Below are 25,267 nucleotides of genomic sequence, written 5' to 3' on the forward strand. Positions count from 1 at the left end.
AATCCTTGCTCTATGAGTTGAGAGGGACTGTATGTGACAACACTCAGAAGGAAGAGCACACCCAGCATCCAGATCATGGTTTCTTACACCATTTTCCTAGGAAAGGAACCATGGCTCATTGGAGAGATGGCTAATTTTAGGACTGGGGCAGAAAACAGAAGTTGAGCCTGTAACAACATCTTAAGCTAAAAAATAATAACGAATGTAAGGAAATGCTTTTAAAAAAAAAAAAAACCCACTACATTGATGATAGAAAGAAAAAAGGAATCCAGGAATCAACTGAAAGAGCTCCTGATGAAACTATGTGAACAATAAAATTGAGTACTAATGGATTAGAACTCAGAGTATAAAATAAATATCCATGAGTCCATACTGACAGATATCAATGGCTGAAAACACACGTAAATAACACAAGGGGGAGAAGAGGCACATCTCTGTACAGAATTCTGAAAACTGACATAAACACTCTACACTCAAGTGAGGTTTCACTGACCACACCTTCATGTGTTCACAGTGACTTCCTTCAAGAGAGGACAGGATGTAAACGGGGAAAACAGGAGTTGAAACCAGGGCTGAAACCAGACAGACACTACCTCAGCCATGAGCAAGGTCAACATCAACAGTAACAAATGTTGTGATGAAAATGGCACTTTACCTTTGTGGTCTACCTCCCCAAATCCCAAAACCTCCATCTAATCATGAAAAAAAAATCTATCAGAAAAATCCCAACTGAGGGACATTCTTCAAAATTATTGACCAACATGCCCCAAAACTGTCAAGGTCATCAAAGACAAGAAAAGTCTGAAAAACCGCCACAGCCAACAGGAGCAAAATGAACATGAGCACTAAAGGTGGTATGGTGATCTTGGATGGGATCATGAATCAGAAACTGGGCCTTTGATGAAGACCAAGGGAATGTGAATGGACTACAGACTATAATCAGGATGTGAATACGTAAGACAATGGAGGTCAAAAAGCACTGAATATGTATGTTCAACTGGGGGATATTCTGAATCTAATTGATTCTAACAGTAAAGGCCCCAAAACTGTGTCTCTGCTCACAACAGCTCAAAGCTTCACCTCGAAAGACATCTCAGTGCATTGCTGTGACACAGAAGAACAAACCTGACTCCACATTAGATCTACTCCTTTAGCTCTAGCCCATGTTGCTGTTTTGCCTGTGTTTCATCTTGCAGGCTCTGAGCCTCTGTAAAAGAACGTTGTCTATCATCCGAAATATACAGGATAGCCCATTCTCAAGGCTCTGACATTTAAAGTATAACACTTTTCCATTCATATAGAGATTTTAAAGTTGCAGAGCAGAGAGTGACATTTGTCTTGCTGGAGATTTACAAGAACATTGTGATCAGACCTACACAGACAGCTGCAAGAACAAAGGATTCTAGCACCAAGAGGGCAGAAACCAAACACACACTCTTGCCTTTAGTATAAAAGCCTGGATTCTAACAGAGAAGATGGTTCTTTGGGACACTAGTCCACCATCTTCTTGGCCTGCTGGCTTTCCAAATAAAGTTGCTATTCCTTATCCCAACAACTCGTGTCTCTATTTGCCTGCAGGCAATAAACAGGATAAGCTTTGACTTGGTAATATTATGAAATGAATCACACCAGCTTATAAATAAGGGTCAAAATATTTTAACTGTAATTAAATTTAATTATTGCTTTTTCAGAAGTCAACTGGAGGTGGCCATAGCTACAAAAGGTGAATTTGTTATGTTTATTTTGGGCTATGATATAACACCCAAAACAACAAGGACTTTAAAAATGTACAAGTATTTTTTTTTCCTCTCCAATGTAAAGATAGGAAGTTCAAGATGGATATGCTGCTCTGTTACTACAGCATCAAGAAGCAAGATTCCTTCCATCTTATAACTCAGTCATCCTTAATAAATACACGTATGGCCAAAATGGTTCTTCCAGCTCCAATCAACATAGGAGGGAAAAAAATGAGGTGAAGGAAAAGCACATAAACTCCATGGAATTATTCTAGAAGTTGAAGTCACAGCACACACTACATTACATTGGCTAATACCAAGTGACATGATCATATCTGTCTATAATCAGTTCAGTTCAGTCGCTCAGTCGTGTCCGACTCTCCGCAACCCCATGAATCACAGCCTGCCAGGCCTCCCTGTCCATCACCAACTCCCGGAGTTCACTCAAACTCATGTCCACAGAGTCGGTGATGCCATCCAGCCATCATAGAGGGTGGAAAATGTCGCCTTTATCCCAAATGGCCATATGCTGATCTAAAACTTTAGAGAGAAGGAGGAAAAAATATACACTGAGGGACTAGCGGTCCCTGCCACAGGAGCAGGCCAGACAAGGTCAGCCCATAAGAGCTACCCTTCCTCACGGCCAACACTGGTCAGGAGCTTAGTAAATATCATGTCCTCCATTTAATACACAACTATAGCCTGTCCATCCCTCTTTTCCTGAATTAATTTTACTCATTACTCTGGTCTCACAATATACATCAATTCTTCTGGGAAGCCTTGATCGACCCAGGACCTTAAAAGCTAATTGCCCTCTTGTGTGCTCTCCTTACACCTACACATACTCTTTGGCAGCACATAACACACTTAGCAGTGATCACCTGGTCAGTGGTCTCTCTCTCTCACCAAACTATAAGATTCATGAAGGCAGAAACCATGTCCATCTTACTTACTGTAACGGATGCAGGCCTGGTCTATGGCAGCAAGCTGTTCTGTTCTAACAACTATGTAAATATAAGTTTTATTAGCCCTTCCATTAAACAAGTAGCTGCTGTGAATATTCACAGTTGTCTTCATCATTTTCTCCCCAGCATCTACCATAATGCCTGGAATATAGAGCTGAAACTAATATAGCTGAGTTTGAAATGAACAAGATGACATCACACAGAATTCAGGGAGGAGAAACTTCCCCAAAGATGTTGCTTTTACAGCTGATTTCCCCCAATTCCTTTGCCTCAGATGCTATGTGTTCAGATTTTGTTGTTGCTGTTTAGTCCCTAAGTCATGTCCAGCTCTTTTGCAACTCCATGGACTGTAGCCTGCCAGGCTCCTCTATCCATGGGATTTCCCAGGCAAGAATACTGGAATAGGTTCTCACTTCCTTCTCCAGGGGATCTTCCTGATGCAGGGATCAAATCCGTGTCTTCTGCTTGCCAGGGGTTGTTGTTGTTTTTTGTTTTTTTTTTTACCATTGAGCCCTCTGAGAAGCCCCGTGTTCAAGTTACCCTGTGTGATATGAAAATTCACATAAACATGAAACATCTATTTAAAAGAATAAGGGTAATATTAAGGAGCAGACATAAAAATTCTTAACGATGAAAATTTGTAGTCAATTATTATAACCATATCAAACCTATAATCCATGTGGCTACCTCAGAGTAATAAGAAGGTTTTCAAAACTGTTTATCAACCAAAGCATAATTTTACAAAAATGTTAAGATCTTTACCTGCATTTCTTAAATGTCAGAAAAAATATGCATTAGTACTGTTCCCTTTCATTACTTCCTCACACACCATTTCCCAGGTAGCTCAGTAGTTAAAAAACCAGTCTGCCAATGCAGTAGACGTGGGTTCAATCCCTGGGTGGGGAAGAGCCCCTGGAGTAAAAAACGGCAACCCACTCCAAAATTCTTTTCTGGAGAATTCCATGGGCAGAGGAGCCTGGCAGGCTACAGTCCATGGGGTCGCAAGAGTCGGACACAACTAAGGATGCACACATGTGCACACAGACCCCATTCCTGTTCCTGTGCTTTCCTATGCAAAATGCTATGGAAAATCCCTGCCCCTCGCTAAAACAATGAACTCTTGCTGGTGTCCTCTCCTGCCCTTCCATTTACTTGTGTTTCTGCCATCATGGTCCTGGCAGTTAAACCTCCTGGCCCAACACTGAATTTGATCCTCTGTGCCCTCCAGTGAGGCTTTTAAAACCTGTTTCCCTAAATTTCTGCCAGATAAAGCAAGAAGAGCTTGTATTTCCTAAAACTACGCTAGACTTATCCAATTCTGATTAGAATTTTTTAACGCATACTAAGCTTTGGAATGATAAAGTTAGGCAGAAGGAGGAACAAAGGGAAAATTAATCAGTGATGATATGGAAACCCTTAAGATAACTATCAAACCCTGAACAGCATACAGGGAGAGAAGTAAAATTGCAAGGTGTCCCTGTTGCTGGCAACTTTAACAAATGCTGTTTACAAGTAACTTGTGATGCTAACAGAATTGTCTGTACATGTTAACAATGAACAAGATAATACAGTTACAGCTAACTGAGCATTACATAGCTACAATTAAATTACAAGCACAGATGAATACTTGTGGGGGGTCTTTTCAAAGCACCTAATACAATACTTCATTGCCCAGTGAACTCCTGTTGAAATAAACAACTCAACAGGGAAATTCAAAAGTCTCCCAAAAGAACTAATTTAAACCTTAATTATATCCATGTAAAAATGTTTCCATGCCCCTTTACACCCCTCCACATACACATGTTTTTTTAAACCAAAATACTACTTCCTGCCAAGTTTTTTTAACTTTTAAGGTATTTTAAAGTCTTATTCCAAATAGAGTTATTAATTTTCTAGTAAAAAAATTCATATTTCAACTTTAAAGAGGAATATGTATCTAATTACAGGCACCCACCAAAGAAACTGCATGCTGAAAGAGAACGAGAAGATAAATATGTGCACGTAAAATATTAAATTTATTCTTTCCTACAAGTGAGAAAGCCCCATTGATTTTCTGAAGTCCAAGCCATCAGGTTAATTAAAGGTTGAATGATGTAATCTAGCTTCTCTTTCGATGAGTCTCTCTTCTTTCTTTGAGCCTTTTTTTTTTTCACATTATATATGTTAAACCTGCTTTAGCAAGTCTGGGAATAACTTGGGTTATTGATCTTCCAAAGCCCATTATTTGGGAGTTGGCCTTTTAGACCCACTGCAGAATATGTAATGTCTACCTGGGAGCTGTGGAAAGCCCCATCCACCACTTGAAATGAAAATCCAGGTGTTAATCAAGTGTAAAGAGGAAGAAGCTATGAAAGAGAAATAAGAATAAATAGCCCTTGGACATCCTACCACATCCTGACCCTGCCAAGTGATAATGACCCTGCATCCTTGCTCCTATTTAGGGCAGGGCCCCTGCTTGCTTCTTTTGATGAAAAGGAAGGGTAAGAGGGGAAACGTTTTCTGTCTCTTCTTACTCAAAGCTCTCATAGCAATGGCTCCCATTCCAATTGGAGCACACCACTTATACAACGAATCACTGTTACTTGCACATCTATTTCTATAGCTCGATTGTGAGCTCCTCAAAATAGAAGGTACACAAACATCCCATTATTTCAGTTTTATGTTCCCCAGGAAGCATACCCTGACATAGACATCAGCATGCAGGAAGATGACTGATAAGGGCTCTTCAGAACATCCCCTGAAGAAGCAAGGGGGAGAAAGCAGAACTGGGCAAAGGGAACAGCTGGGTTGCAATGAAGTCTCAGCAGGGCTTCAGCCAACCCTGTGGGAAACTCTGAAGCTGAGATGGCCCATCAGGGTGAAACCCTCAGACCAGTCACTACGTACAGGCTTCCACAGGAAGGGGCAGTGGCCTTGGGTGAGGCAGCCCTTTCTAGCTGAGTCAGCTCCTGGACGTGGTAGACAATTGATGGCTGTCAGCCGAGAGCACTCATAACAGCTGGCAGTTAAGCCCTCAAGTCCTGATGGGGGATCAGAGCATCCATTGTAATTTCACTGTTTCATATCCCTAATTGCCTACTGCTGGGCACAGAATATTGAGTGTCCAATGAATATTTGTTCAAATGAATTATTCTGCATCAAAGTGATCATGACCAGAGATAAACTCCAATCTCAGGTACCTATACCTTGTGTCTAAAATTTCTCAGGTATTACAGTGAAATGGTTATAAATGACTTGGGATAATACCTTTTCAGCAATTCTAAGAGGCAGTGGATGCTCCAGGCATGTCAGTCATCAGGAACAGACACAGATCTTAGGTTGCTGGCATTCCCTATCAATTCAATCTTACAGAATAAAGTATGTTCATAAGAAAGGAGACTTGGACGGCCTGTAGAGAGCTCTCTGAGGGCTGAGGGGTCACAGTGAAGCAGAGTTTGATCCTCTCTACCCTGCCACCCCCGCTGGAGGGCTCTTTGTGCAAATGGACAGCCTGGCTAGAGTGCCCTGTGCTTAATTCCCCATGGAAACGCCAGAATGTTTTTGACTCTGGGCCAGCCTCTGTGATAAAACAGGGACACCATTAGGAGACATATAGTATAATAAAACTTCCTCTAGATAAAAGAGGAACATGTTGAGAGCTCTTGTGATTTTTGTGGGCATATTAAAGAGCCTTAAGCATCCATGTGGAATAAAGGCAGTAACAGTACACACATGCTGTACTCGTAATATATGCTTTTTTTTTTCCTAATGTGATATATAAAGAATTGCAAAATTGTGGTGTGGGCCTGAGTAATGATGCTGCTTCAATGAGCTGAATGACCCCAGAGAATAGACTAGGGCCCAAAGACCACAGGGAACACATTAAATATTAAATTATTAAGTATGTGCCTCCCACAAAGAAACCCAGTTCCTCTGTATCAGGACTGTTTAGCTTTCACTGGGATCTATTAGAGGATATCTTGGATAAAACAGTCCATTTTCTAGAGAAAATCTAGGTACAAAAGTGACCTGGGGGGCCCCATAAAATCCTTATCTGTGGGTTGGGTCTTCAAAGAAGCTAAGACTCACACTAGGGAAAAAGGATGATGACCTTGGAAAACTGACCTCCACTGACTGAAGAACATTTGGGCAGAGAGCATGCCGAGCACGGCTTTGCAGACTTGGGCCACACATACATGACCTGGTACCTGCCTGTCTCTCCATCTATGGGCAAGATGGGTCAGTTGCCCTCCATACACTCATACTCAACTCTCCAAAGAGTAGAGTTATTTCAAGGAAGTAGGTTGCCAACCAGGGATGACATTTCTTAGCACCTTTTCACTTCTAAGAGAGACCAAGGGAATAGCAAACAGCAGATGGAAAGTGGGTAGAAGTGATACATGCGTATTACTCTAAGCCAGGCCTGTGAAAATCTCCCACACGATCCTCCCTGTTCATTGCCCCTTTATTGTGACAATGATACTGCAATGAGCAAGAAATAAAATTTGATTGCATTAAGCCACTGAGATTTTATAATTGCTTCTTGTGGCAGTTAAGTGACCCTGACTCACACATCAAGAGAGTCATTCAATGAGGAAAGAACAGTCAGTGCCCAGTGCTTCTAAGGACAGGTAACATAACATTTCCATCAGATCTGGAAAAATGGAAAATGTCCAGAAAGACAATTGGAGCAGAATGGAAGGCAGATAAACCAAATCAGAGTGGATGGAGGAAAGAAGAGGAGGTGAAATGGAAAGCAAACACTGGGGCCAGTTCTTTTATCTCGTAAGGCTTTCCCTGAAGGGGAGCAGAAAACAATGTGGTGGAAGGTGGGGAGAGGCATCGGGTTAAGAGTAGAGAGATGGAACTTGAGACAGAGTGACAGAGAGGCAGAGACCAAACCAAGGTACAGAGATGTGGAAAGAGAAAAAGAGAGGGGAAGGCGGTGATGGGGCAGAGACATTTAGAGGAAAAAGAGATGGCGGGAGAAAGAAAACTGTAAAACGACAAAGGTAGAAAAATATGCACAGATGGGGAATCCTAAAGGCTGACGTGCTGACAGAAATGAGCTGCCAAATCCACTCCCCAGGGGGGTCAGGGAACTGATAAGGTCACCTCCAGCTAGAACAAACCACAAACAGATACACTTGGAAGATACCAACTTGCCACCTACGATACTACTGCTCTGACCCAAATAAGCAACATCTCAGGTGCTTGCGATCCTTGCCTCTATGAACAGAGAACATATCCTTAAACAGAGCTCCCTCTCTCCCACCAAATTCATCAAGTATAAACTTAAGTATTAAAATGACTGTTTTTAGATGTTCAGACACTTCTGAATGAAAACTTGTTGGAACAGAAAGTTCACCAGGTTTTGAATCAGAAAGACTGGGTTTTTTTCCCAGCATTGCTGGTTCAGAACAATTTGTGATCTTGGGGAAATCACTCACGCTTGACATCACCAAGCAAAAACGGGAAAATATTATCTCCCACTTTACAGAGCACTGTGAATTTCAGATGAAACTTAAAAGCAGAGACGGGGAAAGAAATCAGAAACACTAGAATTTCCTAAGATTTATTGATCATTCAGAAAATAAATACTATGCCCTCACTGTACTCCTAGCCATGTCTGCACTAGGGAGACGACAGATAGGAGCAACATGGGGCTCATGGAATTTTCAGCCGAAAAGGAGAGGTAGAAGGAAAAAAAAAGACAATTATGAGCGGTCAATTCAATGCAGTAAACTAAGAGGATGCTAAGAGGAAGAGGAGCTACCTAGGAAAGATAGTGAAAATCTCTTTGAAAAGATGACATTTGAGCCGAGAATTCAGTGTTGAGAAGAAATCTAGGCATGTGGAGAGTGAGGGTAGTGATAATTTCTGATGTCATCAAATAACTCTTCAGCTTTCAAGTTTCTCTGCTTGTCTCACAGCTTTCTTTTCCACAGTTTGTTGTAACAGATCAGCATCCAAAAGAGTCCACCAGAATCATGGGTCTCTTAATTCTCCTAGAATCCACACATTCCCCTTCTTCTCCTCTTTTCCTCTTAGTGATAAATGACTTGTCTTGAAGAGTTTCCAATAGCAGGGGTTTTGCTGTTTGCATCCGTATGGTGATGTTAAACTTTTTGTGTCTCTGTCCTCTGTATCTTTTATAAGCTGGTAGTTAGATCTGGCTTGAATGATTCAGGATCAATATTTTGAGAGTACTCACAGGTGGTTTTTGCCTATTTCCATTGGGAGGAATCACTTCATGGCAAATAGATGGAGATACAATGGTAACAGTGACAGACTTTTTTCTTGAACTCCAAAATCACTATGGATGGTAGCTGCAGCCATGAAACTAAAACACGCTTGTTCCTTGGAGGAAAAGCTATGACCAACCTGCTGCTGCTGCTGCTAAGTCACTTCAGTCGTGTCCGACTCTGTGCGACCCCATAGACGGCAGCCCACCAGGCTCCCCCATCCCTGGGACTCTCCAGGCAAGAACACTGGAGTGGGTTGCCATTTCCTTCTCCAATGTGTGAAAATGAAAAGTGAAAGTGAAGTCGCTCAGTCGTGTCCAACCCCTAGCGATTCCACGGACTGCAGCCTACCAGGCTCCTCCATCAATGGGATTCTCCAGGCAATAGTACTGGAGTGGCTTGCCATTGCCTTCTCCGATGACCAACCTAGACAACATACAAAAAAAAACAGAGCCATCACTTTGCCAACAAAGGTCCATCTAGTCAAAGCTACGGCTTTTCCAGTAGTCAGGTATAGATGTGAGAACTGGACCACAAAGAAGGCTGAGCATCGAAGAATTGATGCTTTTGAACTGTGGTGCTGTGGAAGACTCTTGAGAGTTCCTTGGACTGCAAGGAGATCCAACCAATCAATCCTAAAGGAAATCAATCCTGAATATTCATTGGAAGGACTGATGCTGAATAATAATAATAATTTGGCCACCAGATACAAAGAGCTGACTCACTGGAAAAGACCCTGATGCTGAGAAAGATTGAAGGTGGGAGGAGAAGGCAATGACAGATGATGAAATGGTTAAATGGCATCACCACTCAGTGGACATGAGTTTGAGCAAACTCCAGAAGATGGTAATGGACAGTGAAGCCTGGTGTGCTGCAGTCCACGGGGTCACAAAGAGTCGGACACAACTAAGCAACTGAACAACAACAATTGGGACGTGTATGCTGTTTAGCTGGACCTTATTATCTGATACTCAGTCACTGATGATCACAGCCTCTGCAGCTTCATGAAGTTTGCAAATCAGTGATGCTCTGATCCAGTGATCCTCAAAGTGTGGTCCCAGGACCAGCAGTAGCAGCATCACTTGGAAATTTCTTAGAAAGCAACTCTCCAGCCCTATACTAGACCTCTGAACTGGAAATTCAAGGATGTGATCCAGCATCAGTGTTTTAAAGAGCCCTCCAGGGAACTCTGATGCACATTGGTATTTGAGAACCACTTCTTTTTTATTGATTAGCTGGACTGCTTCTATAAAAAGAAACTCACCAACTCTTTGGTTACTCAGACATGGTTCATACAACCAAACCAGCTACATACCTGATTCTTTCCCTTTACATACCAGTTTTCAGAATAATTAGTTGGTTCCCCAGTTATCACTGTTTTCTTTCATTTACTTTGTTTTGATGTTCCCAGCATAAAGTTGACTTTGGAGGGGAGCTACTGAGTTTGCTTTGTAACTGTGGGGTTGTGTTGTCTCCTGCAAAAGCAAGGATGCTAGGGTGCTAGAGAACTTGAGCATAAGCCCCTGCAAAGGCAGCACCCAAGAGTGTCAGCAGCCTGGACACCCCAGGAAGTCAAGCCACTTCTCAGTACTTCTGCTGTGTCTTCCCAGCAGGTGTGTGTTACACAATACATGTCAGGCCTTATTAATCCAATTTCCCCATCTCTCTCCAAAGAAATGGAGGACCCTGGTAATGATCAATACCCTTACTGAGATGATAAAGACAGATGAGCCTGGGAGGCCCGGCTGGTGTTTGTAATTACCGCCTCTGTAGGCATTCAATTACTGCTAATGAAAGGGTGACAGGGCTCTCCCCCTGCTGACAGAGGAGCTGTATGCAGGCTGCCTGGCCCAGCATGCAGCTGACAGCCAGTTTCTTCTCCTCTCCTGACTGCAGCTCACTCCACCAGTGCAGTTTCTCCAGTATATGGAACTTCTAAATGCCATGACACTTCCCCTAATGGAATTTTCAAGGAGGAAGTCCATTTTGGTCATCATACTGCTATCATGTCAAGCCATTCCAGGTTTGCACACACACTGTCAGCAAGATTCACTGATGTCCTGGGCTCAGGGGAGTCCAGGGGAGCAAGCCCAGGAGAACTTGTCCGCAACTCTCCACTAAAAGCTTTTACTTCCAACCAGGCAGCAAGAGGGCAGCTCAGATAGTTGCTTCTGCTTTTCAATATTCCAGATAAGGATATATAAATGTGCATATGTGTGCATATGTGTGTTGTGGGGGGGGGGATTTTTTTTTTTTTTCCATGGAAATAGGGGCTTCCCAGGTGGCGTTAGTGGTAAGGAACCCACCTGCCAGTGCCGGAGATGCAAGGCATGAGGGTTTGATCCCTGGGTGGGGAAGATCCCCTGGATGAAGGCAGGGCAACCCACTCCAGTATTCTTGCCTGGAGAATCCCACAGACAGAGGAACCTGGTGGGCCACAGTCCATTGTGTCTCAAAGAGTCAGACATGATTGACTTAGCACATAGTTGTCATTAAGGGACAGTTAATTCTATTTCCTTTGCTGAGGGGCTAAGCAAAGAAGAGGACACCCCTTAAAGACATCTACTTCCCTTTCTGTCTGGGAATTGTATCTTTCAGGACCACCTTGTACTAGACAGTGGTGGGGCCCTGGCCAGACCCTTTGCTGGTCTGTGCAGCCAGGTCTGACTGCCATGTCTTGGCTGATAGTAATTCACAGCTGCTCCATTCACTGAGGAAGTGTCCTCGCCAAGACAGAGGTGCCTCCCTCCCCCATGACCAGGCCTCAGCCAGGGACCAGAGGGGACAAAAGGTGGGCTTCTGGATATCACAGAGTGAGGTCACACACTCAAGGCAGTGTTAACTTGAAACCACACTTCAATTCTGCAATTCTCCTCTTCCCCATCCTTCTTCTCCTGAGGACAACTCCTGCCCTCTCTTCCAAATCAACTGAATACGAATCCCCATTTCAGACTCTGCTTCTGGGCAGCCCTGTCAGTAAGATGCCCCTCCCCATGGTCTGCTCTCAGCAGTGGGAAGAGACATCCCACTCGCAGCTCCGGAGCCCAGGCAAAGCCTGTACTGCTCTTAGGTACAGTGGTGATTGTTCAGGAATGCACATGGTGGCAATGTCAAGCCAAGGGCAACCCTACCTGGTGGGACTGCTGTGAAGGAAACTCTTCTGGAGCTGGTAGAAGCCATTATTCAGGCCTAGGACTAGGCTAAGGGCAGGGGAGTGTGACACTTGCTTCAGGCGCAGAGTCTAAGGAGAGTTACCAAAAACACTCTAACTGGAGAACGCAAATTGGGACAACCACTACGGAAAACAATAAGGAGCTTCCACAGAAAATTCAAAACACAACTAGCTGACCCAAATTCTCAGTATGTATCCAAAGGAAATGAAAACAGGATATAAAGAGAGGTCTGTACTCCCAAATTCACAGCAGCTCTGTTGACAATCATCAATATATGGAAACAACCTGTGTCTTTTAGTGAATATATAACTCTACACAAATCAATGTACAATATATGCACATATATACTATGGAATATACAGTATCCAGCCAGGATAAAGAAAGAAATCTTGCCATTTGTGATAATAAAGATGGATCTCAAGGGCATTATGCCAAGTTAAATAAACTAGACAGAGAAACTAGACTGCAGCCATGAAAGTAAAAGACGCTTGCTCCTTGGAAGAAAAGATATGACAAACCTAGACAGTGTATTAAAAAGCAGAGCTATTACTTTGCCAATAAAGGTCTGTATAGTCAAAGCTATGACTTTTCCAGCACTCATGTACGAATATTAGAGCTGAACCATCCAGAACACTGAGTGCTGAAGAACTGATGCTTTCGAATTGTGGTGCTGGAGAAGACTCTTGAGAGTCCCTTGGACAGGAAGGAGATCCAACCAGTCAACCCTAAAGGAAATCAATCCTGAATATTTATTGGAAGGATTAATGCTTAAGCTGAAGCTTAAATACTTCAGCCACCTAATGCAAAGAGCCAACTCACTGGGAAAGACCCTCATTCTGGGAAAGTTTGAAGGCAGGAGGAGAATGGGGGTTGACAGAGGATGAGATGGTTGGATGGTATCACCGACTCAACAGACAAGAGTTTGAGAAACTCTGGGAGAAAGTGAAGAATAGGGACGCCTAGCATGCTGGAGTCCATGAGGTCACAGAGAGTCGGACATGACTTAGCAGCTGAACAACAGTAAGACAGAGAAAGACAAATATTTTCTGGGATAAGTTAGCCATGGAACCAGAGGGAAAAAATTCATGGAAACAAAGGATAGAAAAGTAGTTTAATGGTTGCCAGGAATTGGGAGAAATAGGGAGAGAATGGTAAAATAACAAACTTTTCAATATAAACTAAATAAGGTCTAAGGATCTAATGCAAAACATGGTGACTGTAATTGTTAACACTGTATTAGGTACTGAAATGTGCTAAGAGGGTAGAACTTAAATGTTCTCTCCCTTCAGAATAAAAGATAAATATGTGAAATGATCAGTGTGTTAATTAACTGGATCAGGGGAATACGAAAGCCTTTAAAAATCCTTTTATAAATTCAGTAATATTTTTTAAAAAATAAAAAATAATGTCAAAATGATAAATATATATACATATCAAATTTTAAAATGAAGGCAGGATTAGTGTTTACTGATTATTCCCTTTGCCTCAGACTCAAGTTAGGCTCCATACCACACTGTGACTCTGCCAGCTCTTAGGAGATTATACCAAAGATCGAGCCAAAGCAAAGGAAAGCACTATTCTGTTTAAAAATCAAAAAATAATGTCAAAAGGCATAAGAACAAAATTCTGTGATCACAGTAACTGGGCTCAAAATCCTAAAGTTAACCACTTAGCAGCTGCAGACTTTGAAAGTTGTTTTTATACTTCTTGAGATAAATCTGAGATAAGTTACAGATGAGTTACAGTGTAGGATAAGTCTAACTGGAGAAATCAATCTCCTCTGTTCAGAGAACTACTACTTGAATTTACTCATTGGTCTGCTTGTGAGATTTAACTAATAAAGTACATTAAACTGCTTAGTCCAGCATTTAGCACATAGTAAGGAGTAAATCTACATATGCAACCATTATGTTTAATAGTATTATTTCTTTATAACAATTTCTTTCCCTCTTGTGTAGAGACCTGAGGGTGACAGGTTGGAAAGAACCAGTTGAGAATTTAAAAGGTCATCTTTTGGTCCACAAAGATTGAATGTGCCAATCAAGATAAGTAATCATTGGTTAAATAAAATTGTGTCTCACCCTACACTAAATATTGAGGATAGAAAAGTGACTAGGAAGGTTCCCTATCTTGCTGTCAAGAAACTCAAATTTCTGGGAAAGTCTGCCCATCATATGGGTTTTGATGGACAATGTATTTACCATGGAGAGAACGAGACAAAGCGAAAAAAAGTTTGATAGTTTTGCCAACTAACAAACATCCCAGTGTCTCAGAAATTTACAAAAATACACATTTTTGCTCATGTTACAAGAGGGCTTCAACTGTGGCTGTGCTAGGCTTAGATCTACTTGTCATAATAGACTCCAGCCTGAAAGAAAAGTCAAGTTCTGGAACACACTGATCTCACTAAGGAGCAAGAAAAAGAGATACAAAGCCATCACTTAAAGCCTCTGTTCAGATCGGTTCCTTGGGTTAAAGAAGATCAGAAGGCCAAGCTTACTTTCAGTGAGTTAATGTCAATATACTAGGGCTGTATGGAAGTGAGTTAAAAATGGAGCATAAACAAATAATTGTGAATAATACAATTTACCACACCTACAATGAGAAATGGTGGCATGCTGTTAACATTAAGGAAATGGAAGAAAATAAAAACAGTATTACTAAGTAACTAGAGGCATTCTCTTACAGATTCTGTAGTGTGCTAAAGACAAACTATCCTATGTGGCTCCTTGTATAATGCTTGAAAGAAGCCAGAAAGCAGGATTTTGAAGTATAAGTGTGTTTGTTCATTTTTCCAGTTAAAATTCTGTTTGAAACAGACATATTCTTAAAACACATTCCTTTGTATTACTTTTAAAGTTTAAAAGGAAGAATTACATGTCACCACTTGAGCATATTAAAAAGCAGAAACATTGCCAACCAAGGTCCGTCTAATCAAGGCTATGGTTTTTCCAGTGGTCATGTATGGATGTGAGAGTTGGACTGTGAAGAAAAACTGATCGCCGAAGAATTGATGCTTTCCAACTGTGGTATTGGAAAAGACTCTTGAGATCAGTCCTGGGTGTTCATTGGAAGGACTGATGCTAAAGCTGAAACTCTAATACTTTCGCCACCTCATGTGACGAGTTGACTCACTGGAAAAGACTCTGATGCTGGGAGGGATTGGGGGCAGGAGGAGAAGGGGAACAACAGAGAATGAGATGGCTGGATGGCATCACTGACTCGATGGACATGAGTCTGAGTGAACTCCAGGAGTTGGTAATGGACAGGGAGGCCTGGCGTGCTGTGATTCATGGGGTCACAAAGAGTCGGACACGACTGAGCAACTGAACTGAACTGACTTGAGCACAACCGTCTTACCTTAGTGATTAGCTAAAAATTAATGTAGATCAAAGTCAGTCAGTTCAGTCACTCAGTTATGTACAACTCTTTTGCGATCCCATGAACGGCAGCATGCCAGGCTTCCCTGTCCATCGCCAACTCCTGGGGCCTACTCAAATTCATGTCCATTGCATCAGTGATGCCATTGAACCATCCCATGCTCTGTTGACCCCTTCTCCTGCCTTCAATCTTTCCAGCATCAGGGTCTTTTCCAATGAGTCAGTTCTTCACATCACGTGACCCAAATACTGGAGTTTCAGCTTCGGCATCAGTCCTTCCAGTGAATATTCAGGACTGATTTCCTTTAGGATGGACTGGTTTGATCTCCTTGCAGTCCAAGGGACTCTCAAGAGTCTTCTCCAACACAACACTTCAAAAGCATCAACTCTTCAGCAGTCAGTTTTCTTTATACTCCAACTCTCACATCCATACATGACTCCTGGAAAAACCATAGCTTTCACTAGACAGACCTTTCTTGGTAAAGTAACGTCTCTGCTTTTTAATATGCTGTCTAGGTTGGTCATAACTTTTCTTCCAAGAAGCAAGCATCTTTAAATTTCATGGCTGCAGTCACCATCTGCAGTGACTTTGGAGCCCCAAAAAATAAAGTCTGCCGCTGTTTCCCCATCTATTTGCCATGAAGTGACAGGACCCGATACCATGATCTTAGTTTTCTGAAAGTTCAGTTTTAAGTCAACTTTTTCACTCTCCTCTTTCACTTTCATCAAGAGGCTCTTTAGTTCTTCTTCACTTTCTGCCATAAGAGTGGTGTCATCTGCATATCTGAGGTTATTGATATTTCTCCCGGCAATCTTGATTCCAGCTTGTGCTTCATCCAGCCCAGCATTTTGCATGATGTGCTCTGCATATAAGTTAAATAAGCAGGGTGACAATATACAGCCTTGACATACTCCTTTCCCAATTTAGAATCAGTCTGCTATTACGTGTGCAGTTATAACTGTTGCTTCCTGACCTGCATACAGATTTCTCAGGAGGCAGGTCAGGTGGTCTGGTAATCCCATCTCTTGAAGAATTTTCCAGAGTTTGTTGCGGTCCACACAGTCAAAGGCTTTGGCAGAGTCAATAGAGCAGAAATAGATGTTTTTCTGGGACAGCTCGTTTTTTCGATGATCCAGCAAATGTTGGCAATTTGATCTCTGGTTCCTCTGCCTTTTCTAAATCCAACTTTAACATCTGGAAATTCACGGTTCACATACTGTTGAAGCCTGGCTTGGGAAATTTTGAGCATTACTTTGCTAGCATGTGCTGCTGCTGCTGCTGCTGCTGCTGCTAAGTCACTTCAGTCGTGTCCGACTCTGTGCGACCCCATAGACGGCAGCCCACCAGGCTCCCCCATCCCTGGGATTCTCCAGGCAAGAACACTGGAATGGGTTGCCATTTCCTTCTCCAATGCATGAAAGTGAAGTCACTCAGTTGTGTCCGACTCTGAGCGACCCCATGGACTGCAGCCTACCTGGCTCCTCCATCCATGGGACTTTCCAGGCAAGAGTACTGGAGTGGGGTGCCATTGCCTTCTTTGTGAGATGAGTGCAATTGTGCGGTAGTTTGAACATTCTCTGGCATTGCCTTTCTTTGGGATTGGAATGAAGACTGACCTTTGCCAGTCCTGTGGCCACTGCTGAGTTTTCCAAATTTGCTGGCACAATGAGTGCAGCACTTTCACAGCTTAATCTTTTAGGATTCGAAATAGCTCACCTCCACTAGCTTTGTTCATAGTGATGCTTCCTCAGGCCCACTTGACTTTGCATTCCAGGATATCTGGCTCTAGGTGAATGATCACACCATCGTGGTTATCTGGGTCATGAAGATCATTTTTGTATAGTTCTTTTGTTTATTCTTGCCACATCTTAATATCTTCTGCTTCTGTTAGGGCCATTTCATTTTTGCATGAAATGTTCCCTTGGTATCTCTAATTTTCTTGCAGAGATCTATAGTCTTTCCCATTCTATTATTTTCCTCTATTTCTTTGCACTGATCACTGAGGAAGGCTTTCTTATCTCTCCTTGCTATTCTTTGGAACTCTGCATTCAAATGGGTATATCTTTCCTTTTCTCCTTTGCCTTTATATTTAGATCACAAACTATAACCTAAATCTCCAGGAAATGTGTCTAGTTATATAGTTACTGTCCTATGTCTGATATTCATTTATCAAATAACAAGATTCATAATCAGGTATAGTTATTCTTTAACTTTATGCATTATTATATATGAAATAAGCAATAATTTTTAAAGGTTGGGTTTTCATTTGAGATGTCTTTTATCTTTTGGAACAAAAGAAATCAATTGGGAAAATTACTGTTTTGTGAGGGACAATGTATGAAAAAGTCAGATTTTTCTATTTTTATCCTGAAGACAAAGTTAACAACCTTTTGCTCATTTAGAGATTTCATGCTTAAGAACAATTAATTTCAGTCTACTACAGAACTCAATAGTGCAAATTCAAAATGTATTATTCTTGCTTTGATAACTGCAGATCTGCATTTCATTGTTCAGAAAGTTCTATCACTAGGCAGAGTGTAGCATGGCCTCTGGTCAGAAAATGAAAGAATGTAAGTAGCAGTTGTGCAAAGTAAATGTTCAATTTCAAAATAACAAATATACCTTGAACCAGGGACAAATATTTTTTGAGGGACACTGATAAAAAATGGATCGCTGCCTGAGCACCACCCAGAGCCAGACATCCTGGAATGTGAAGTCAAGTGGGCCTTACAAAGCATCACCACAAACAAAGCTAACGGACGTGATGAATCCCAGCTGAGCTATTTCAAATCCTAAAAGATGATGCTGTGAAAGTGCTGCACTCACTATGCCAGCAAATTTGGAAAACTCAGCAGTGGCCACAGGACTGGAAAAGGTCAGTCTTCATTCCAATCCCAAAGAAAGGCAATGCCAAAGAATGCTCAAACTACCGGACAATTGCACTCATCTCACACACTAGCAAAGTAATGCTCAAAATTCCCCAAGCCAGGCTTCAACAGTACATGAACTGCGAACTTCCAGATGTTCAAGCTGGATTTAGAAAAGGCAGAGAAATCAGAGATCAAACTGCAAACATCTGTTGGATCATCAGAAAAGCAAGAGAGTTCCAAAAAACATCTACTTCTGCTTTATTGACTATGCCAAAGCCTTTGACTGTGTGGACCACAACAAACTCTGGAAAATTCTTCAAGAGATGGGGATACCTGACCACCTGACATGCCTCCTGAGAAATCCGTATGCAGGTCAGTGCCAGGAGCCAGCACGCAAGATCCCACCCATGACAAGGCACGGGGAGAAGACCTGATAAGCAAGGCAAATCAGGACTTCAGGGACCCCCACCCATGACAATGTCATGGGGAGAAGACCTGACAGCAAGGCAGGTCAGGACTTTAGGGACTTCAAAAAGCTGCCCCAGCACTCACCTTAAACATGTTATCTGTCTTTCTGATGCTTGTCTGACTACTGTCTTTCTGACTGCTCCTTCATTTCTGTGGCACAGGCAGAAGGCCTTCCCCAATCTCTTTCAACTTGTTTATGCCCTTGGCACTAATGCACACGACTGCTCACAACACCTTAATCATAAATAGCATAAAGAACCTGATCACACAAAAAGCCCTAATAGGAGAAGAGCCCTTCGGTGGGTGAAGAAGCCCTATTAGAAAACATAAAAAATATTATTCTAGGAGTTGTTACTCAATCAACGTTTGCCTGCTGTGTTTTTGCTCTTGATGTAGAAACTACTGTTGATATAGTTAGAATTTAGAAAAATAAGAGTTTAGCCTTAGTGTAGAAACAATAAGACATTCGTTAATATTCAAACAGGAGTGCTAGGCAGAGGCTGCCTCACTGGAGCCTCAGAGTCTATGTGTAGTATCTAGAAAGAACTGACCATTGTGTTAAATTTCTACTATGCTGCAACCTGCTGAACCTTTACCTTATGAGACTGCAACTTTTCTGTTTTCTGTTTAGCTCAAGGCAAGTGGAAAAATAAGAATAGCTTACAAAAAAAGCCTTTGTATTCACCTAGCTTGTAAGAAAAGGTCATAAGATGTTAATAGGCCTCAAGGCCAAGAGATAATGTACTAAAATCTACTATAGATAAGACTTTCCAAAACAAAGAAGTATGCGGGTAACATTCTGGTTTTGTAAAGGGCAAACTGACTTAATGTTGAGCTAACTTTGTTCACTCCCCTTTAGAATTGTATTAGTTTAGGGTATATAAACACTGATGTAGAAAAAATAAATTAGTCTTGATTCTGCACCCAATCAAGACTCGACTCGCTTTCTTTTCCTCGCTTTCTTCGCCGACGCCACTCATCCTGAGGGTATCCCTTGACTCTGCCAAGGTTGATCCCCAGTAGGTCAGGAAGCAACAGTCAGAACTAGACATGGGACAAGAGAATGGTTCCAAATAGGGAAAGGAGTACATCAAGGCTGTATATTGTCACCCTGCTTATTTAACTTATATGCAGAGTACATCATGAGAAATGCTGGATTAGATGAAGCACAAGCTGGAATCAAGATTGCCGGGAGAAATATCAATAATCTCAGATATGCAGATGACACCACCCTTATGGCAGAAAGCGAAGAAGAACTAAAGGGCCTCTTGATGAAAGTGAAAGAGGAGAGTGAAAAAGTTGGCTTAAAGCTCAACATTCAGAAAACTAAGATCATGGCATCAGGTCCCATCACTTTATGGCAAACAGATGGGGAAACAGCAGCAGACTTTATTTTTGGGAGCTCCAAAATCACTGCAGATGGTGACTGCAGCCATGAAGTTAAAAGACGCTTGCTCCTTGGAAGGAAAGTTATGACCAATCTAGACAGCATATTAAAAAGCAGAGACATTACTTTGCCAACAAAGAGCCATCTAGTCAAGGCTATGGTTTTTTCATTAGTCATGTATGGATGTGAGAGTTGGACTGGAAAGAAAGCTGAGCACCAAAGAATTGATGCTTTTGAACTGCGGTGTTGGAGAAGACTCTTGAGAGTCCCTTGGACTGCAAGGAGATCAAACCAGTCAATCCTAAAGGAAATCAGTCCTGAATATTCATTGGAAGAACTGATGCTGAAGCTGAAACTCCAAATTCTTTGGCCACCTGATGAGATGAACTGACTCACTGGAAAAGACCCTGATGCTGGGAAAGATTGAACACAGGAGGAGAAGGGGATGACAGAGGATGAGATAGCTGGATGACATCACCAACTCAATGGACATGTGTTTGAGTACACTCCGGGAGTTGGCAATGGACAAGGAGGCCTGGTGTGCTGCAGTCCATGGGGTCGCTATGAGTTGGACATGACTGAGTGACTGAACTGAACTGACTGAACTGAGCAAGAAGGAACTTGGGGATACTTTGAGATTTCTTCTGTCTCAAATTACACACTTACTTTAAACCAAGCATAAGCGTACCTTCTCCCTGTTTGGGAATCTAACGCAAGATCTGTGACAAAGACAGGAATCTCATGAAACCAGACTAGCTTTTGTAACCTCAACTCTGAAAACCCAGATGAGGATACTGAAGGTTCTCTTTGACATTTTCCCACTCTAATTTTCATTCTCAAGCAGCCTAAAGTAAAAGATGTTAGTGCATTAAATTTACTCATTTGAAAGAGAGGCTGAGACCAGACCACAAAGACTTTTGTGGACTGCAGCAGAGACAGGAAGTATCATTTCTAGCCCTTCCTTTATAGAGCTCTGTAATACCCTGATGAAATCTCTTAGACTCGTCCTATGATTATTTAATGTCTCATTACCTGAGTCCTGGATACTAAATTGTCATAGGGTCTAGCTTTCTGACTGACCATCTGACTTTAACACTACCTTTTCACTTATTATTAATATATTTTTATTAGGACACGGAATATAGTTGTAAAAGCTACTTTGAAATCCTTTTCTGTTATTTTCACTATCTTGGAGTCAGTCTCTATTGACTGTACATTGTTTTGCTTTTCCTTTTATTTTGTTAAAACACACATAAGAAAAAAAGTACCAGTGATTCAAAGGGTACCATTCAGTGGCATTAGCACATTCACAATGTTCCGCAACCATCACCACTATCTAGTTCCAGAATGTTTCATCATCCTAAATGGAAATACTCCACCAATTAGGCAGCCTATCACCATTATCCCTTCCCCAGAGCCCGTAACAACCACTAATCCACTTTCCAGCTCTATGGATTTACCTATTCTGAATGTTTCATATTAGTGGATCCTACAATATCTGGCCTTTGCAGCTGGCTTCTTTCATGTACAATAATGTGTTCAAGGTTCATTGATGTTGTACCATGTGTCAGTACTTCATTTCTGTATGGAGCTGAATAATGTTCCATTCCATGGATCCTTTGCATAGAATCCATTTTAATTTTTGAATAAATCATACTCTTTTCTTTGCATGCTTCATAATTTTTCACTTAAAGTGGACACTTTGGATGTTATGATATGTAAAGATATAGAACAAGAACACTAAAAAACAAAAAGGTAAAACAAAATGTTACATTCCAGACCTTTGCAAACTGGCTTTATGTCAAGGCACTCTTTCAACATTTAGGTCATTTACAACTCAAGTAGGTCCTTCTTGTGATCAGAAAGACAAGCCAGGGGTAAACACTTACAGTCTTCTCACAGATCTTTTCTGAGCATGTGTCCTGCCCTGAACAGGTGGGTGTTTTTCTGTGTTCTCTATATACATGAGAGCTTTTCAAAGCCCCTTTTTGTTCATAAAAGTTTACTCCCTGGCATTTCTTTCAAAAATTTCAGTATGTTTATTGTTTTCCCCAACTGTTATTTTTTTTCCAGCTTGGTCATGTTTTTGTCTTTTTTTCTTTTTTTTTTTTTTTTTTGAGGATCGTGTAGACTCTCTCCCTAGACAGAGTTAGGTGAAATAAAGGGAACCCCCTCATGGCAATCCTATAGGAAACCCCAGTAAGGTCAAAACAGAAAAGCACAATTTCTTGGGGACTAGAATGCAAAAGTAGGAAGTCAATAAACACCTGGAGTAACTGGCAAATTTGGCCTTGGAGCACGGAATGAAGCAGGGCAAAGGCTAATAGAGTTTTGTCAAGAGAATGCACTGGTCATAGCAAACACCCTCTTCCAACTAGCAAACACCCTCTTCCAACAACACAAGAGAAGACTCTACACATGGACATAACCAGATGGTCAACACCGAAATCAGATTGATTATATTCTTTGCAACCAAAGATGGAGAAGCTGTATACAGTTAGTGAAAACAAGACCAGGAGCTGACTGTGGCTCAGATCATGAACTCCTTATTGCCAAATTCAGACTTAAATTGAAGAAAGTAGGGAAAACCACTAGACCATTCAGATATGACCTCAATCAAATCCCTTATGATTATACAATGGAAGTGAGAAATAGATTTAAGGGACTAGATCTGATTGATAGAGTGCCTGATGAACTCTGGACGGAGGTTCGTGACATTGTACAGGAGACAGGGACCAAGACCATCCCCATGGAAAAGAAATGCAAAAGAGCAAAATGGCTGTCTAAGGAGGCCTTACAAATAGCTGTGAAAAGAAGAGAGGCGAAAAGCAAAGGAGAGAAGGAAAGATATAAGCATCTGAATGCAGAGTTCCAAAGAATAGCAAAGAGAGATAAGAAAGACTTCCTCAGTGATCAATGCAAAGAAATAGAGAAAAACAACAGAATAGGAAAAACAAGAGACCTCTTCAAGAAAATTAGAGATTCCAAGGGAACATTTCATGCAAAGATGGGCTCGATAAAGGGCAGAAATGGTATGGACCTAACAGAAGCAGAAGATATTAAGAAGAGGTGGCAGGAATACACAGAAGAACTGTACAAAAAAGATCTTCATGACCAAGATAGTCACGATAACGTGATCACTGACCTAGAGCCAGACATCTTGGAATGTGAAGTCAAGTGGGCCTTAGAAAGCATCACTACTAACAAAGCTAGTGGAGGTGATGGAATTCCAGTTGAGCTAATTCAAGTCTTGAAAGATGATGCTGTGAAAGTGCTGCACTCAATATGCCAGCAGATTTGGAAAACTCAGCAGTGGCCACAGGACTGGAAGAGGTCAGTCTTCATTCCAATCCCAAAGAAAGGCAATGCCAAAGAATGCTCAAACTATCGCACAATTGCACTCATCTCACACGCTAGTAAAGTCATGCTCAAGATTCTCCAAGCCAGGCTTCAGCAGTATGTAAACCGTGAACTCCCAGATGTTCAAGCAGGTTTTAGAAAAGGCAGAGGCACCAGAGATCAAATTGCCAACATCCACTGGACCATGGAGAAAGCAAGAGAGTTTCAGAAAAACATCTATTTCTGCTTCATTGACTATGCCAAAGCCTTTGACTGTGTGGATCACAATAAACTGTGGAACATTCTGAAAGAGATGGGAATCCCAGACCACCTGACCTGCCTCTTGAGAAACCTGTATGCAGGTCAGGAAGCAACAGTTAGAACTGGACATGGAACAACAGACTGGTTCCAAATAGGAAAAGGTGTACGTCAAGGTTGTATACTGTCACCTTGCTTATTTAACTCATATGCAGAGTACATCATGAGGAACGCTGGGCTGGAAGAAGCACAAGCTGGAATCAAGATTGCTGGGAGAAATATCAATAACCTCAGATATGCAGATGACACTACCCTTATGGCAGAAAGTGAAGAGGAACTCAAAAGCCTCTTGATGAAAGTAAAAGAGGAGAGTGAAAAGGTTGGCTTGAAGCTCAACATTCAGAAAACAAAGATCATGGCATCTGGTCCCATCACTTCATGGGAAATAGATGGAAAAACAGTGGAAACGGTGTCAGACTTTATTTTGGGGGGCTCCAAAATCACTGCAGATGCTGATTGCAGCCATGAAGTTAAAAGACGCTTGCTCCTTGGAAGGAAAGTTATGACCAACCTTGATAGTATATTAAAAAGCAGAGACATTACTTTGCCAACCAAGGTCCGTCTAGTCAAGGCAATGGTTTTTCCCGTGGTCATGTATGGATGTGAGAGTTGGACTGTGAAGAAAGCTGATCGCCGAAGAATCGATGCTTTTGAACTGTGGTGTTGGAGAAGACTCTTGAGAGTCCCTTATACTGCAAGGAGATCCAACCAGTCCATTCTAAAGGAGATCAATCCTGGGTGTTCATTGGAAGGACTGATGCTAAAGCTGAAACTCCAATACTTTGGCCACCTCATGCGACAAGTTGACTCATTGGAAAAGACTCTGATGCTAGAAAAGGTTGGGGGTGGGAGGAGAAGGGGACGACGGAGAATGAGATGGCTGGATGACTTCACCGACTCTGTGGACATGAGTTTGAGTGTACTCCGGGAGTTGGTGATGGACAGGGAGGCCTGGCGTGCTGTGATTCATGGGGTCGCGGAGAGTCGGACACGACTGAGCGACTGAACAAAACAAAAAAAGACCTACTCTGCTCCCTCCAGAACTAGATACTCAAACTGTAAATAAAAGCTTTTCTCTTCAAGATTACTACTGAGCCAGGGGTAGAGGGAGGGCAACGGTAAATTAAAATGCAATAAAAAAAAGAGCTCCTGCTCCACTCCAGTGGCTTTTCTCCTGGCTAAGCATTCACTTTGTATAAACCTTTGTCTTTCAGAATTCTGATCAGCTTGATTCAAGTAGGTTTTGCCAAATTCTTTAATGTTGCTGGAGAGGAATAACCTCCAGATGTTCCTACCCCACCACTTTGGCTGATGTCACTCCTAATTGTCTTCTTTAATTAATATTCTCAATATTTTAAAGCAGTTCACATCTACAGGAAAATTTACAGACAGTTCCTGTGCTCCCT

The sequence above is a fragment of the Moschus berezovskii genome, chromosome 24 (assembly GCF_049115385.1).
Source record: "Moschus berezovskii isolate FMDL1 chromosome 24, NW_MosBer_1.0, whole genome shotgun sequence".
NCBI classification, from domain to species: Eukaryota; Metazoa; Chordata; class Mammalia; order Artiodactyla; family Moschidae; genus Moschus; species Moschus berezovskii.